This window comes from Stegodyphus dumicola, chromosome 4 (assembly GCF_044657685.1).
Source record: "Stegodyphus dumicola isolate Sdum_Otavi_A_Nest chromosome 4, ASM4465768v1".
In the NCBI taxonomy this organism is placed as follows: Eukaryota; Metazoa; Arthropoda; class Arachnida; order Araneae; family Eresidae; genus Stegodyphus; species Stegodyphus dumicola.
The window spans coordinates 188611475-188628280 of NC_140771.1; the positions used below are offsets into that span (position 1 = coordinate 188611475).

Below are 16806 nucleotides of genomic sequence, written 5' to 3' on the forward strand. Positions count from 1 at the left end.
ATTGTTTGGGGAGCTGACTTCTCATTCCTTTGATTCACATTAAACTGCTGATCCTGAATATATCCTTGGTTTACTATTAAAGTTTTTCGGTTATACAGAAATGAACGAATTGGTGGATAAGCTCCTTATCGTCTGACCCGATCGAAGGCTTTCGCTGCATCTAGCATCAGGAGAGCTGCATTTATGATGAATTATCGCACCGGGAAATTCCGCATTACTTTCGTGGTCGATAATTTTTTTTTCTGAAACCCTAATTTTCGTCCACTAGCAGATGTAGATTTTCGGGCTGAGTCCAGTCAGTATAAAATAATATTCTCAATCAATTTATCCAATCCTCAGAGTAACCCCTCTGGCATCTGTACCACCTTTTAGAAGAAGGGAAATCCTAGCTATTTTCTACAGCTGTAAAAAATACTTGTTGACAATGCAGTTGTCTATATCAAGTCAAGGTCCTCGTAAATGAATTTTCAAAAACTTTCCAGAAAGTCGCCATCTTACGAAGAACCGGTAAAACAGCGCCAAATGCTTATAAAAATTGACGCAACGGCCTTCTAAGAGGGTTTATACATATAATTATGCTTTTGATTGAGTTATCCTCGTAGCATATCAGAATTAGCAAACTATACACCGTTATTTGTGAAATAAACCGTCACAAATACAGGGCGTGGTTCCAAATTCGATTAAACAAAAATATAGGCTAAAATTATGACATAAAATGCAAATAAATAAATAAAAATAATGCAATACTTTATAATAATTCACTAAAGAACAAAGTTAGAACACGTGTTTTAAGAAATTTACAATAACAGTATTTATATATTCAATTTGTATTTGGTTATTAATTTATGAAGCATAATATTTTTATGTAATGAGTTTTGCACCGCTAGATGAAGCTGAAATTGTTTGAGATTCAAGTTTCATTTGTCATATCATTTCTAATCTTCACAAAGTATTTACTTAATAAAATGATGTCTCATTTCAAACTGCAATAAAAGCTTTCATAGTGTTACAATGCCTCTTTCTAAAAGATAAATTTTATCTTGCGTTAACACTCATTAATCACGCGTGCTTGACCAATATTATTTTATAAAAATAGAAAATGTGAACTTAGAGAAGCTTGGAACACGAAGTATTTGCTTGTGGGATTCTTCCAGCATGTGTGTCAGTCATGTGACTTAAACGGTAAAGAAAAACGCAAGTTCCAAAACCTTTCATCGCTGTTCCTTTCCCATCCCCTTTTTGTTTCCGTTCACGAAGCTTTATATTTTTAAGTGCCATTTGCTGTCGTTTATAGATATATAATAGGAACTGGCCTTCATTGTGTGTTATAAGAAAGTATGAAGACTGAATGTTGGCTCTGAAAACGATCACAAAAACTTTATCTCTCCACCGGAAAAAAATTCCTTTGTGAAAACTTTTACATTAACTATTGTTACCGTCTGTTTGGTACTGCTTTCCGTCAAAACATAACGGAAAATAAGACATTTCTGATAATTCCTTGAGATTCCAATATAGGTAGTTAATTGGGGCCTCGATTCCGAATAATTGGGGCCTCAATTCCAAATAATTGATGCCTCGATTGTTAGAACAGACGTTCTCGTGGAGAACTAAGGGACACTAAATTGAAACTAAATTGAAATAGAAAGGGAATTGAAATAGAAAGGGAAACAGCGGAAAGGAAAACAACGGAACATTCTATAAGCCAGTTCGTTTAGAAGCCGAGATCAGAAAAATCAGCAAATTAACTTTGACTATACTAGGTTACTATTATATCGGATTCTATAGTATGCTAGTTTAGACTGCTATTATATAATATGTTACTTTAAAATAAGCATTTAAAGGTCATTCCGTTATCCAAAACCCAGACTCATAAAAATGGAGTTGTAAGAAAGCTAAGGAAAAAAGGCCGAGTCCTCCTAATCTGCTGAAGTCCGTTAATGCTATCTGTGCAATGATGAGGATAACATGTTGCAATCGGAGATGAACGGAGCAAGCTACGACGTAGAAGTGTCTAATTTAAAGTAATAGACTTTAGTTCTGGTATATGATATTAAAATATCAGGAATGTTTTCGTTACTGAGCAGCACAGGCTAAACATTCTACAGAAAAAGTTCTTAACCAACGTTACTTATTAAATTAAATTTGATTTCATATATCTGATAACACTGTTCTGATTTTCAAAGAAAGTAAAATCAAAAAAAGTGTCTACGTTTCTAACTCTGCCATTTTATTACGTTCTTTGTTTATTGAAATAACTGATGTTAGAGATAGTATATTTCTTATACTTAAAAATTTAACCAAAATGAGTTAGAGATGAAAGTTTTTCCCCCATGTTAGATTTTTACAATAGGCTCATAAATATTTCAAGAGAAAATTGTTTAGCGCATATTGATCTTCGTGGCAAAGACCTGAAACTGCCACGTATTAAATTCAAAACTTGAGAACAGAAAACAAATTACCAGTTGCTTTGGTTCTTCTGAATAATATAAAAGGATAATGTAACATATGTGATACTGAGAAATGGACGTTTTTGCAAGTAATCTTTTATTCATATATATATACAGTGAGTACTCACTGCACTCACTACTTATAGAGGTTATTCTGTCACTGTATAAAACACAAATTTTCTACTTATTTAAAGCTTCGATAAGTTTGTGAACATAGCGAAGATAATTAGCTAACGGTCATTTTTTTATTATTTCAGAGGTTCTGATTAATTTTGGCAATAAAGCTTGTGTGTAATATCTTTATTGGATGTGAGGGGTCAGAGCGATAGTTTTAGATCGCATTGACACTAGGTATAAGTAGGAAAATCGTAAAACTAATTTGTAGGGAATCAAATTATAGTCGACGACCAACCAGATGAGTGGTTTTTCTAAGATTGGTCCCTTGCGAGGTAATTACATCACCAAAATGCTGGTAATCTATCTGATTATTTTATTAGACTTATTTCAAAACTGATATCGATTTAAGTATAAATTCCTGAAATATTATGCAAAATTCATAATAGAAACTCCCGTAGATTTCAGTAATTGCTTGGTAAAAAGATGCTAGATTAAAATACATTAAATGCAGGCTTATTCGTTCATTCTACAACATTTGTTTTTAAATTTTGAAAGCTGGTAAAAAAGAAGATTAACATTCATATTATTTAAACGAACTTTTTTTTGCTACTTATTAGATAAAATAGTTAAAACACTGCAACGGAACTAATTTGCCTCTTTTATATTGAATGATGGAAATTTCACTTTTTCTTTTGTTCTCAAAACAAACAAAAACATGGAACAGAGATATTCTAAAAGTCTCTTGTGTAAAACTTATTAAATCGCTGCGCTTTGTGTTATTTTTCAGTTAAAATAGTATTTTTGTATTTAAATTTTAAACCCCGTAATCGTGTTAATGTCTAAGAAAGAACAGTTTTTAAAACAATCCATTCAAATTACAGTCTTTTGAAAATTAAATTAAGTGATAATTTAGTTTTTATTAAATAAATAGTATGCAAAATGTAAAAAATGCTCAGTATAAAACTAACAAATAAATGAAAACATGCTAGTGAATTAAACAAATGTAATAATGACACAAACTGTTAAAATTAAACTAGATAATATTTCAAAAATAGTAACAGCAAAACAATGAGATTATGTATACGCTTTCTACATTTGAATAAATATTATCTACATATGCTATTGAAAGAGAAACACAGATCAATTCTTTATAAAAAAATCTCCGTTTCTCATATATATTTAACGTGATTAAATCTGTTTAAAAACTGAAAGAATCTTTCTGGCATATTCTTCCTCAATGGATATATTTTGCAAGTTATATTACAATTCATAAAGCTTTATTTTATGCGATACTGCTTCACAACATTTGGAAGTTTTTATTTTAAAAAAATTCTGTTCAATTTTATTACATAATTTTTACGTTCGTTTTGTTCTATTTTATACATTTATTTAATCTAATTTAATTTTAATTAATTTTTATGGATATAACTATGCGTGCACGAAATTACTTATTTTGAAAGATAAAAATTTAATGGTACCCTACTGGCCATTAAAATGTCTACACCGTGAAAGCGGCATGCAACAAACGTCAGATTTTCATTAAAGGCACTGCAGGCTGAGAGGAACATTCCAACGCATGCGCACAAAACAGGTATAAGTAACGCTATCCATATTTATCTTGTTTACACGATTTTCCATGCTTTTCCGAGGATACAAATGTTCTCTACGCTGATGATACAGCGATAGCCACCAAGTCTCTAATCCCAGAGTATGCCTTTTCAAGAATTCAGGCCAAAATACCTGCTATTGAGGGGTGGTGCAGTCGCTGGAAAACGTCCATTCAGCCAGAAAAGTCCAAGATTCTACTCATTCGAAATCGCAGACAGAGGAAACGGGTCAGAACTGAGATTAAACTTTTTGACAAAATCATCCCTACAGTTGATAAAGCTAATTACCTGGGAGTTACCCTTAACAAGAACTACAATTGGAAGGATCATATGCTTAGAGTGAGCGGAAAAGCACACGGGATCATTTTCAGGCTTTTCCCTCTCCTAAGGAATGAAAACCTTACTCTCAGACTGAAAAAGAGGATTTATGAAAATGTAATACGACCCATTCTCACGTATGCTTCCCCAGCCTGGGCAAACTACAAAGCAAACGAAATTAGCAAACTCCAAGTGCTTCAAAATAAGGTGCTAAGAATCATCACAAAAGCTCCTTACTATGTTCGGAATAAGACCCTCCACTCCGACTTGAAAATAGATACTATTCAGGACTACCTCAGCAGAATAAACAACAACTTTTTTAATAATATTATCGGTGTGAATCCCGCTAATTTCACGGACATTCTTATCTACGAAATCCTGGCTGAAGACAAAAACCTCCGCCCATTCGCCGCCCATCTCTTGAGTTCAGAATTCTATGTTCCAGTTTTCTGGTTTAAGCAGCATCAATCGGGGTCAGTTTCTGGGAGGGTGACCTCCCACGTGACTGGCTCCGACGAATAAACAGTTAGTATTCGGGCTATCCTACACAGGTCATCCGAAGTTTCTTTCTCCGGCCCCTGCTTGGCGGATTCCATCCAAGATGTAGCAGTACAGGAGCAAAGTGCTTCTTTTTCTCTTTCTCTCTCTCCAGCACACTTCTACCTCCACGAGAGAAAATTTCTTTCAGGTTTCTACTCTGTCAGGCCCCACATGGGATCACATTAAGAACTGGCAAGAGCAGGATTTAATTTCCTGCTGAAAGCCAGCATAACCGCCAAGTTCCAAAGTTATCTTATCAAATTCTACTGTATCATAAGTGTAACACTAGTATTTTCTCCCATTTCATCTTCTAACTTTAAGTATTTATCATGGTAATTCACTTTAAGAACACTGATAATTTCCACATCGATTAATTAAATTAAGTAATTGCTCAAATTTCAACAAACATTAAAATGACGACTCTTGCTTGAGTATTAAGATAATTATTGAAGTAAAACAAATAAAACAAAATCACTCACGGGGTGAAGTCCAATCTGCAACACTCACTTTACTCGGGAATACCTTCGTATACTGATTTAATAAGGTGATTTGACAGCTCCACAGATCGTCTAGCGTCCAAAGTTTACTCGAGCACCACATTATTCCTGCTGTCCTTTATTCACAAAATCATCGTTAATGGAGGCAGACAGTTCTTGCGAATTTTAAAGATGACTTGGTTGCAACACAATTGAAGCTGTCCTTACAATAAATAAATTCCAGAGCATGGAATGATGAAAAAAATCGACGCAGCTGGCACAGGCAGAATAAACAGCAATGCACACCTTAGAAGGGTCCTACACGAGTCTCTTTCATTCTGGAAGCCCCGAAACTCACCATAAGCGTAGAGCACCTTTGGAACAAAATCTAATTAGGAAGTCAAAGCCGGTAAAAAACAGGAATACCGCATCAGGATGTCAGGATCACCAAGAGAATCTGCCGAACAATTCTTGGGATAAGAGAAATCGAAATTCTTCTGCTGAGCTCTATGCCTTATGCCAACGCAAATTCTCGCCAGCTAAAAGCCGAGAGAAAAATCATACCCTCTGCCGGCTGTTCACGCGGCTCGCGAGAAGCAAGACCCGAAGGGTCAAGCCCCCACTTTTTCTCCTCTTACTCTTCTTGCAAATCAGAATCAGAATGAACTCTAACCTGGTGCAAGCACCCAGGAAAACTCGGTTTCTCCGCCTCTGTGAGTTCATAGGCTTTCAAAAAAATCATAAAATTAAATCTTACCAATCCCGGAATTTTAAGTTATCTAAATTGAGAAAATGACACACCCATGACGAATCAAACACCAGAAAATCTGACAATGCAATCCGAAAAACATCTGCACTCACATAACGTGAGAAAAAAAAATAGACCCTCCAACTAACAAGCGAAACTAGCTTTTACGAGTATCCAATTATTTAACTTAGTACACCTCCCACTGTCTTGAAGTAAGAAAACTGCCAAAGCGACAGAAAAAACGATTTCCGTTTCACACGCATTAGCTAAAAGGCGACAATACATACCCTACTACCTTCATTGTTGGAAAGGCCATAAACCAGACGTGTGTCCTCACAACCGTCTTTCGCCTTTGTTACAATTCCCACTCAAGAATAATGAGTTAAATAAAACCTTAAGAGCTTAAGAATACTTTTTTCCCAGATTAAAATACGCATGAATACAAATAAAATATTAAAATAATAATAATTTAAAACACATATTAATAATTTAAATTCGCTACATAACATATTTGACGTACCTTCAATTTCTCGAAATTGCTGGAAAGTAAAACAGAGTTACATTTACATAGAGCCGAATACTCTTACAGTTGTTGTGTTGATAATTACAATGAATCATTATGTGTTTTGAATTATGTGTTATGAACGAAATCAAGTCAATTAATTTTCTTAGTTTTATTTAGTTCTGGATTATTAATTTAGTGTTTTATTAAGTCAATATTCGGTTTTGAAAAGGCTTTAATTTTGGGGGGAAAACAGATGCTTCCATGAATATTATTTATGTTTCCTTATTTAAATTTATCCAAGATTTCTGTTCATTGTGAAAAGGACTCCAGAAAAGAGACGAATTTTGCTAACTCATTTTTTTCTTCGTAGGGCCGTTTTGTCCTTTAGAACATTCGAGAACAAATTTCTTTTGTGTAATTGACCTTTAAGACAAGATCTACGTAACGGAAAAGAGGTTTCCACTTAACCTTGGAGCCGCAGCAAGCTTCGAGAGAGTGAAGGTTGTATTTTTTGAGCTCCGCCGATTCAGTCTATAACTACGGAAATAATTATCCTGCAGTCTTAAAAGTAGTTGATTTAGATAACAGAAGCAGCAAGGATTACGGTGATACAAGATTTTCGGCTGTATGACAAATAGGTATTTAATTACGGAATTTTTCAAGATTTTACTAATTGTGTTAGCATTACAGTGCCATTTTCACCGTCCTGACCAGCTTTGTGGACCGCTACAAAACAACTGCAAGTCGGATCAGCTCATTTTTAATACCATTGAATAGCCCAGGTTTTTCACTTTAATTTGGAATAAGTTTAACGTCATTTGGTTAAGTAGTAATTTAAATATGAATTAATTACTGTTTTCAAATAGTGTATTTGAAGCAGCTTCAACGCTAGCGACCGTTAGAATACCGTTGGGTGATTCACCACCCAAAGGAATTCGCATCCGGCTGAAAAAGGAGGTAGTGGCCTAATTACCACCATCTGCCTAATTAGACTCCTAATTACTGGATCAACTTACTTCCAACAGCAAACGTCCTTTCTACTAATAAGAAGTAAAAGTTCCAAATTTCATAAAATTCGACCAATTAGAACCAAAGTTAATAATTTGCGGCATTAATTATTGGACTTACAAAAATTCAAGAAGTTAGTATGAAAAACTGAAGAAGATAAGCGTCTAATATATACACAGAAGATAAGCGTCCAAGTGCAGTGTGAGTTGTGTTTGTGCAAGTGCTATTCTGGTTCATTAGTGCTAATTGGATTACTGTTCCTGCTTTACAGATGAAAAACAGAGAAGATAGCAGCCAAGGTAGGACAGCCTGACATTATGATTAATTTATTAATCGCAGATTAACCAACAGGTTGGCTTCAGCCAATACTTGACACTATTTACTACTCAAAATAGGTGTCTAGTATCCTCAGGTTCTACACCGGAAACTCGATTAATTATAAAAGTGTCTACGTAAATATGTGTTAATTAATGATGTATTGTTATTCACATGCTGATTAATAACCGCTAAATTTTTCATAACTTCGCACAAATTGTGCGATTTTAATAATTCTCAAATTGCCTAGAAGGCTCCTGTTACCCATCCCATTAACTTGACTGTGTATTTAAGTATAGTGCTTAAATTGGTAATTGCGTTAATTACCGGTATAGTCTTATTGCACTCTTGTATTTTATAATTTTATAGGCTTCTGTATAGACAGCGGCACTTTAATTGTACTCTAGGTTCCTAGCACCTTTGAACAATGCTAATTGCAATTAATCTAATTACCATATTTTAAGTCTTTAATTATTCATTTAATTAAGTTATTTATAATTTGTATACATTTCACTGTTAATTTGATTAATGTCCTTTATACAACTTAAAAGGCTTCTTCAAATGTTTATTAGTAAGTGTAAATTAGTGTGCAAAGTAGTGCTAGTAGTGACTGTGTTCAATTCAGTGATCAGCGAATTGTGCAAAATAGTGTAACGCGAACTTTCCATTTTTTATTGTAACGAATTTCTAGTACCACTGAATAGACTCTTTACAATAACTGCCATCACGGTGCTCCCTTCAAATCATGCCACGTCCTGCGGCCCTTACAACTGACGGAGAATCATCTGACACACAAAGTACCTTAGACGCTTCTAAGAAATTGGCTTCAGATCTGCCTTACGTAGAAAAGATTTCCATTTTTTACGAAGACATCCGACAGGTAACGACCACTAAAAGAAACGCCAAATTCCTCTTACCAACTGAACTCCGTGCTCGCCTCCTAGACTCTCTGGCCGCATTACAAACGCTGGCCATAAAAGGACCAGACTTTATACCAAAAACTGCCAAAGTCGATACCGGAGTCAATACCTCAACCGTGCTTTGTTGCGAATTAGCACATTCTCAGCAACATCCGACTTCGGAACAGCATTCTCAACAGGCCTCAACACCACCACCAACTTCCACCCGACCGACATTTGCTGAGATCGTCAGGAAAACAAAGACACAAAGCCTTTTCATACGGCCGAAACCCGACATTACAGAAGCGGAACTAAGAACGCAGCTCAACGCCAAAGTACCCCTCACGAAGATTCAGGTTGGAATAGACAAGATTATCAGAAGTAACAAAGGCGGCATTGAAGTAATCTGTAACACCAGCGACGATGCCACAGCTCTCGAGCAGCACATCAAGCAAAAAGAAATCCCGGTGGAAATCAGTAGACCTCAGAAGCGCAAGCCAAGATGTGCAATTCACGACCTGCCAGAGTCTACAAAACCCGAGGAAGTGCTTGAGGAAATCAGCGTTGCTACAAACATGCCCAATAACACCTTCAAGCCCCTCCACCGTCTCAGAGAACGACGTAAAGGAAAAGTCAAGTGGGTATTCGAATGTGTGCCCACAAGCTTTAGTGCCATCATGCAGCAAAGGAAAATCTTCTTGGGATGGCAGGCCCACAAAGTCACAGAGTACTCTGGCATCAAGAGATGCTACAGATGTCAGCAGTACGGGCATACGCAGGCAGACTGCAAAAGCCAAAAGCAATACTGTTCATTCTGCGCTGGAGAACATGGGGTTTGGGAATGCAATGCACATCAACCGCAGTGCATTAACTGCGGGGACGCAAACTCACGCTATGGATCAAGACATAATTTTACCCACCCAGCCTACCACCCCGACTGTCCGCAGTACCAGCGAAGAGTGCAGACCATCAAAGACAGTACAGAGTACTAGAAGCCTGCCAGCGCCTTTAATGCGCTCAACATCAACCTCACGTCCCGACGAAAGTTTCCAAAAAATAAATGCGGCTAATATAGCACAGAGCCCAATTGCATTCCTACAGATAAATTTACAGAGGGCACAAGCAGCGACAAATAGAGCAGTAGCATTTGCCATCGAGCACAGTATCGACTTCATTCTAGCACAAGAACCGTACACACGAAATGGCCAAGCAGTGGGATTCCCACTTAAATGGACGATATATCAGCAGCAAGAGAAGACGCAACCGCCCCGCGCTATCCTAGTATGTTGTCAACCTAACTGGACTCCTCTGATTATTGAGCAGCAAAGAGACTTAAGTGCAGTCCTTCTTCAAGCCAGCAACTTCTCACTTCTTCTCATTTCGCAATATGCTTCCCCAGCTGAGGATTTAGAAACCACGATTGAACTAGCACAGTCAGTTCTCCAACGAACCAAGCTGTCAAACGTCATCATAGCTGGAGATTACAACGCTCATCATACCAACTGGGGCTACAGCAGTACCGACACCAGAGGAAGACAACTTGAGGATTTCATATCAACACATAATCTCATTCTCCATAATTCCATAGATTCTCCACCAACCTTTGACAGAATTTTTGCTGTTGGCTGGCCGGATTTGACCCTCTCTACGGTGCCGATAGCACAGCATGTGCAGGACTGGAAGGTAGAAGAAGCTGATAGCTTATTAGACCACAAATTTATCACCTTCAAACTCAATAGCCTACCACAAATAGAAATTATTAAACGTTATAACATGCCATCAAATAAGAAGCGACAGTTCTCTCGGAAAATTGATCAAAGATTAAGCAATCTAACCCCAGTCCTAAAAAATGCCAATACACAAAGTGATATGGAATCGCTAACCGACGACATCATGAAAATTCTTCATGACACCTGCGAAGAGCTCTTACCAACAAGATCCAAAACGAAATTAAACGCCACTAACTGGTGGAACACAGAGCTCACCATCCAACGGAAAAAATGCCGTGCGCTCAGACGCAGATTAAAGCACGAACGGCGCAATGAAATCCAGAGCACTACCCTACCTATCTTTCAAAGAGAGCGAGCATTATATAAACGGCTAATAATCAAGGCCAAGATTCATTCCTGGCAAAAATTTTGTACTGAAACGGAAGGAATTTACGGGCTGCACCACAAAATAACCACTAACAAGCTCTTTAAACCCGTGCGTCTTCAATTCATACCATCAGAGCAATCACTAATTACGGAAGAATCCACCAAAAATACGCTAGAAAATATCCTGGACCATGTCTTTAGTCAAGATGACAATTCTGACGACTCGGAATATCATAAATCTCTATGCAGTAACAAATCTACTCCGTCTACTGCAGACGATCCAGACTTCACCTTGCAGGAAGTTTTACAAGTCCTGAAACTCCTTCCCAATAACAAGGCACCGGGACCAGACGGGATAAGCTATCAAATCATCAAAACAGCAATAAGAGCATCTTTGCCACTTTTTATAGCCTTCTTTAATAAGCTGCTACAAATAGGTACGTTCCCAAAAGCATTCAAGGTCGGCCAGGTCGTATTATTCCTAAAAAAGGATCGCGATCCTTCAGATCCATCCTCGTACCGACCGATCTGCTTACTTTCGGCTCTCGGAAAAGTATATGAGAAGCTTCTAATGAATCGCTTACGACACCACTTAGAAAGAGGCCAGTATCTACACCCCAAGCAATATGGATTTCGAACAGGGTCATCAACACTACATGCACTCCACGATATACATTCAGCTATACACGATAATCGCAACCACGGCTATCATACTGCTCTAATCAGTATAGACCTGAAAAGTGCATTTGATATGCTGTGGTGGCCCTCAATTTTAGAAGCACTCAGAACAGTTCAATGTCCACGCAATATTTTCCTTACTTTGCGACATTACCTAACGGACCGTTGCCTTCTAATAGTGCACGACAGTGGGATTATCAAGCGTACCCAAACCAGAGGATGTCCACAGGGGTCCTGTGCAGGCCCCCATTTGTGGAACGCAACCTTCAACTCAGTCCTAAAATTCACACTGCCAACGCATTCCTCCATATTCGCATATGCAGACGATGTTGCTCTACTTGTCCGAGGACGTACTAGAGCAGAATTGGAGGCCAACTCAAACGAAGTTTGCAATCTATTCTACCAGCAATGCAACAGACAAAAACTCCAAGTAGCAGAGCACAAATGTCAAATTCTACTAATCGCAAAGAAGGGAGGATCACTGACTAGAAGACCGACAATCCGCATCTACAATCGTCGAATTAAAATTGTCCGTGTCCTGAGATACCTCGGTCTATACATAGATGAAAAACTGACATGGATGCCCCACATACTTAATTTAAGGAAGCGTACAGCAATCATAGCACAGCATTTCAGAATGCAACGCGGATTTCATTGGGGGATTAATTCTCCCATACAAAAAGGCCCTTCCTACTCTCAATTACAAGAGCCTTCAGGACAACATCTACTGATGCACTAAACATCTTGGCAGGAGTGCTACCACTTCATCTACGCATAGAAGAAGAAGCGGTGACACAACAGGTTCATCATTTAAGACTTTCACTTACTTATGATTACGTTACCTTCTCTCAAGAACAGTTTGAGAATAAGACCTCACAACTTCATATACACCCAGCAATCAAGGGTATTGGAATTTACCTCACGAAGAACCCAGCATATGTGGCACCATCCGGCTACATCTCCATCTACACAGATGGTTCTCGTATTGACGAAAAGGTAGGCAGCGCCTTTGTCGTGCTCAGTGAACAACAACAACCCCTTCACCAATGGCAGATGCAGCTCAGCACTGAAAACAGCGTTTTCCAGAGTGAAGCACTCGCCATTCACGAGGCCATACGCTATCTAACGAATAATAAAATCTCCAAAGCCTTAATACATATAGATAGCCTGTCTTCTATGCAAGCAATTGCCAATTCAGAACATACCTCCCCGCAAATAGCAGGCATTCAAAAAAGTCTACGTGAAAATGCTCACAATCATTACGTCATAAAATGGATTAAAGCGCGCACAGGTATTTATGGCAATGAACTTGCAGACGGCCTGGCAAAAGACGCCGCCACTGGGAACAACATTACTACAGTACAGATCCCATGGCCTACCTCATATCTAAAAAAGACCTTACGGCAAATTGTTTGCAATAAATGGCAGCAGGAGTGGACGAACAGCTTAACCGGCAGAAGAACTTTTTACTTCAAGCCAAAAGTAGATTTACAAAGACTTATCGCCAGTCCCCTCTTGGTACGTTACATATCCGGTCATGGCCCCTTCCCACAGTACTATCATCGACACGCTATCACCAGCACTGACGAATGCATCTGTGGCGAAGAGGGCACAGCAGACCATTACATCACTGCATGTCCCCTTACAGAGGACCACCATATTGCCATTCCTATAACGGATAGGCAGGCCTTCTGCAGGTTCCTCGTTAAGCATAAACCAACAATACGCCAAATCACTGCCGTCATGTCAAAGCTAATGACACTTGGCACACAATTGCGTCAAACTGCTTAATGTAACTTATGGTGTCAAGCAGCATAGTAACTACTACATAGGAATCACAAATTTATGCATGTACTATGCCTATTTTTCACATCAGACTATTTATATACAGACTGCAACCCAATCTGCAGATTACCTTTCCTTGTGCAATTAGTAATGTTACAATATTTCAACATAGTGACCTTTTCTGCATGTATATTACATGCAAATTAATATAACCTGCATTATATAATAATGTGTGTAGTATGTGAAATGTAGGTTTGTAATATGCACTATGTAAAACTTGGCACAGAATTGTAAGAAACTGCTTAATGTATCCTTCAGTAATTGTAAACTGTACTATTTAATGTGTGTAATATGTACCATGTTAATATTGTAGTAATATGTACCATGCTAATATTATTATATTATGTACCATGCTAATATACTAAGTAATTGTAAACTGTAAATGCGTGTAATATGTACCATGCTAATATTCTAAGTAATTGTAATCTGTAAATGTGTGTAATATGTACCATGTCTCAGTAATTGTGTGTAATATGTACCATGCTAACACTCTCAGCACTTAAACTTAAGCACTATGCAATCTCTCACTAAATGTTTAATGTACTATGAAATGTGTGTTATATGTACCATGCAAGTATCAATTAATATTATTAACTATTAATGAACTTCTTAGTAAATATAATCAGTTTTATGTAATGTATGTACTATCTATCATGCAAGTCTGTAAATAATAATGAATGCATAATGTTAACCTAAGTACCTAATTAAGTATGATTACGTAAATATGAATTCAACGGATGCAACGTACCTTAAACATAAGTTATATTCAATTTCCAGGTAAACGCAATATATAGTATGTAATGTGTAAAATATATACCATGCAATATGAATGTTTATGTATCATACAAGCCTGGATTTGCAAGTCTGAACGTATTAAGTACTTTAAAGACAAGTATTCATCAATCACTCAATAAATGTAAACTGTACTATAATAAGCAAGTAATATGCACCATGCAAGTATTAATTAATATCATAAACTATTAATTAATTTCTTAGTAAATGTAATCAATATTATGTAATGTGTATACTATGTACCATGCAAGTCTGTAAACAATAATGAATGCATAATTATGTTTAATTAATAATAAAATATTGAACCTTGCGGATGCAACGTACCTTAAACATAAGTAAAAACAATTTCTGAGTAAATGCAATATGTAGTATGTAACGTGTGAGAATATGTACCGTGCAATATGAATGTATATGCATCAAGCAAGTTTGAATAGGGTACAGAACATATAATAGTCATGCAAGTCAGAATATGGTAATAGGTAAATGCAATTCTGCAAGTCTGAACATAACGAAATTAAGTACTATTAAGTTTCTCAGTAATTGTAATCTGTACTATTTAATGTGTGCAACAGGTACCATGTTAATATTATTGTAATATGTAACATGCTAATTTTCTCAGCAATTGTATTTTTTTTTAATTGTAAATTGTAAATGTGTGTAATATGTACCATGCAAATATACCATGTCTCAGTAATTGTGTGTAATATGTACCATGTCAATATTCACAGTACTATTTAATGTGTATAATACGTACCATTCTAATTAATTAGCATGCACTATTTAATGTGTGTAATATGTACCAATGTGTGTAATATGTACTATGCAAACTGTAAATAATAATTAATGCGTAAAGCCAACCTATGTGCTAACCTAAGAACCCAACTATACATACTTATAGTAAGAATTGAATCAAACAGGTGTAAAGTACCTTAAACATAAATATTAAGTACCCTAAACAAAAGTATTAATCAATCTGTCAGTAAATGTAAACTGCACTATGAAATGTGTATGATATGTATGATATGTACCATGCAAGTATTAATTAATATTATTAGTTAGTAATTAAATTCTTAGAAATGTAATTTGTATTATGTAATGCGTGAACTATGTACAATGCAAGTTTTCTCAGTAAATATAAGCTGTACTATGTAATGTATATAATATGCACCATGCAAACCTGTAAACAATAATGAATGCGTAGTGTTAAACTATGTGTTAACCTAAATACCTAAGATGTAAAGTACCTTTAACATAAGTATTAATCAATCTCTCTGTGTGTAATATGTACCATGCAAGTCTGTAAATAATAATGAATGCATAGAGTTAACCTAAGTATCTAATCATATATAATTAACGTAAATATTGAACCTTACGGATGCAAAGAACCTTAAACTTAAGTCATATTCAATTTCCCAGTAAATGTAATGTGTAATATGTACCATGCAATATGAATGTAAATGCACCATGCAAGTATGAATGAGCAAGTCCGAATATGGTACGGCATGTGTAATAGACGTGCAAGTCCGAGTATGGCAATATGTACCAGCAAGTCTGAATGGGTAGCGATAACCTAAGTACCTAATTATGTCATTCTAGATAAGGGCGGGCGTGGTGCTCATACCAATTAACCGTAACGGTAGAGGGATGGTGCCCACGTCCTCCGTCACTCACTCACTCCACTTAACCTTCGATTTAAGTCATCTTGGTTGGCGATCTGGGTGTCCTGTTTTTGGCTAAGTGGGAGTTGGTTTTGGTGTTCGTGTATTTAATTATGGCAAAGCACACTATGGCTATCTGCCTAAGGGGAGGGATGCCTTCGTGGAGGACTTTCTAAGGGAAATTGGCTCGTATGCACGTTACACATAGGCAAAACCACGAAAACACCCATGCAGCCAGCCCGTTCGCGGGATTTGAACCTCGGACCGAATTACCAGTGTTCAGCGACTTTACCGCTCGGCCGCTTGTGGGCCTTGTTAAGTGGGACAAAAGTGCACATGTCTGTATTTCGGTCCTTCAGGCTAAGAAACGGGAATTTAGTCCCAAAAGGGGAGGCGATAAAGGAAGCCATTATGGGAGCCCGTGTTTGTGTAGAAAAGCGAAGGAAATTGGACTTTGATACATTCTTACTTACTCTTACGACTTGCTGACACTTTTTGATTGACTTGTGTTAGAGACTGTACTTAGTGTTATTGTGAATAAAGAGATGTAATTCGTCTTCTAGCAGTGCTTCCGGCGGGAAGCGGCAATTATGCTCCCCGGCCGCGTGTTTCGCTAAATTGCGAGAGAATGAACTGCTGAGCGAGTTCTTACATATCTAAAAAGTCTTTTGGTCTTCAAGGTGAGGTGAGAAGTTGGTTCTTAATTTTGCACGTTGTCCCTTCGCGAGTGGCGAAAGCGGGGAGCTGCAATTATGCA

The 16806-nt window shown here is 37.1% G+C and overlaps 1 long non-coding RNA gene across 1 annotated transcript in view; it reads left to right on the forward strand.

The window, feature by feature from the left end:
• Positions 1–7268: 7268 nt before the first annotated feature.
• Positions 7269–16806, forward strand: part of LOC146997774 (uncharacterized) — a 58822-nt gene continuing 49284 nt past the window's right edge. Inside the window, exon 1 of the long non-coding RNA XR_015040531.1 lies at positions 7269–8065. This is a non-coding gene — a long non-coding RNA (uncharacterized LOC146997774). The remainder of the gene's footprint in view (positions 8066–16806) is intronic.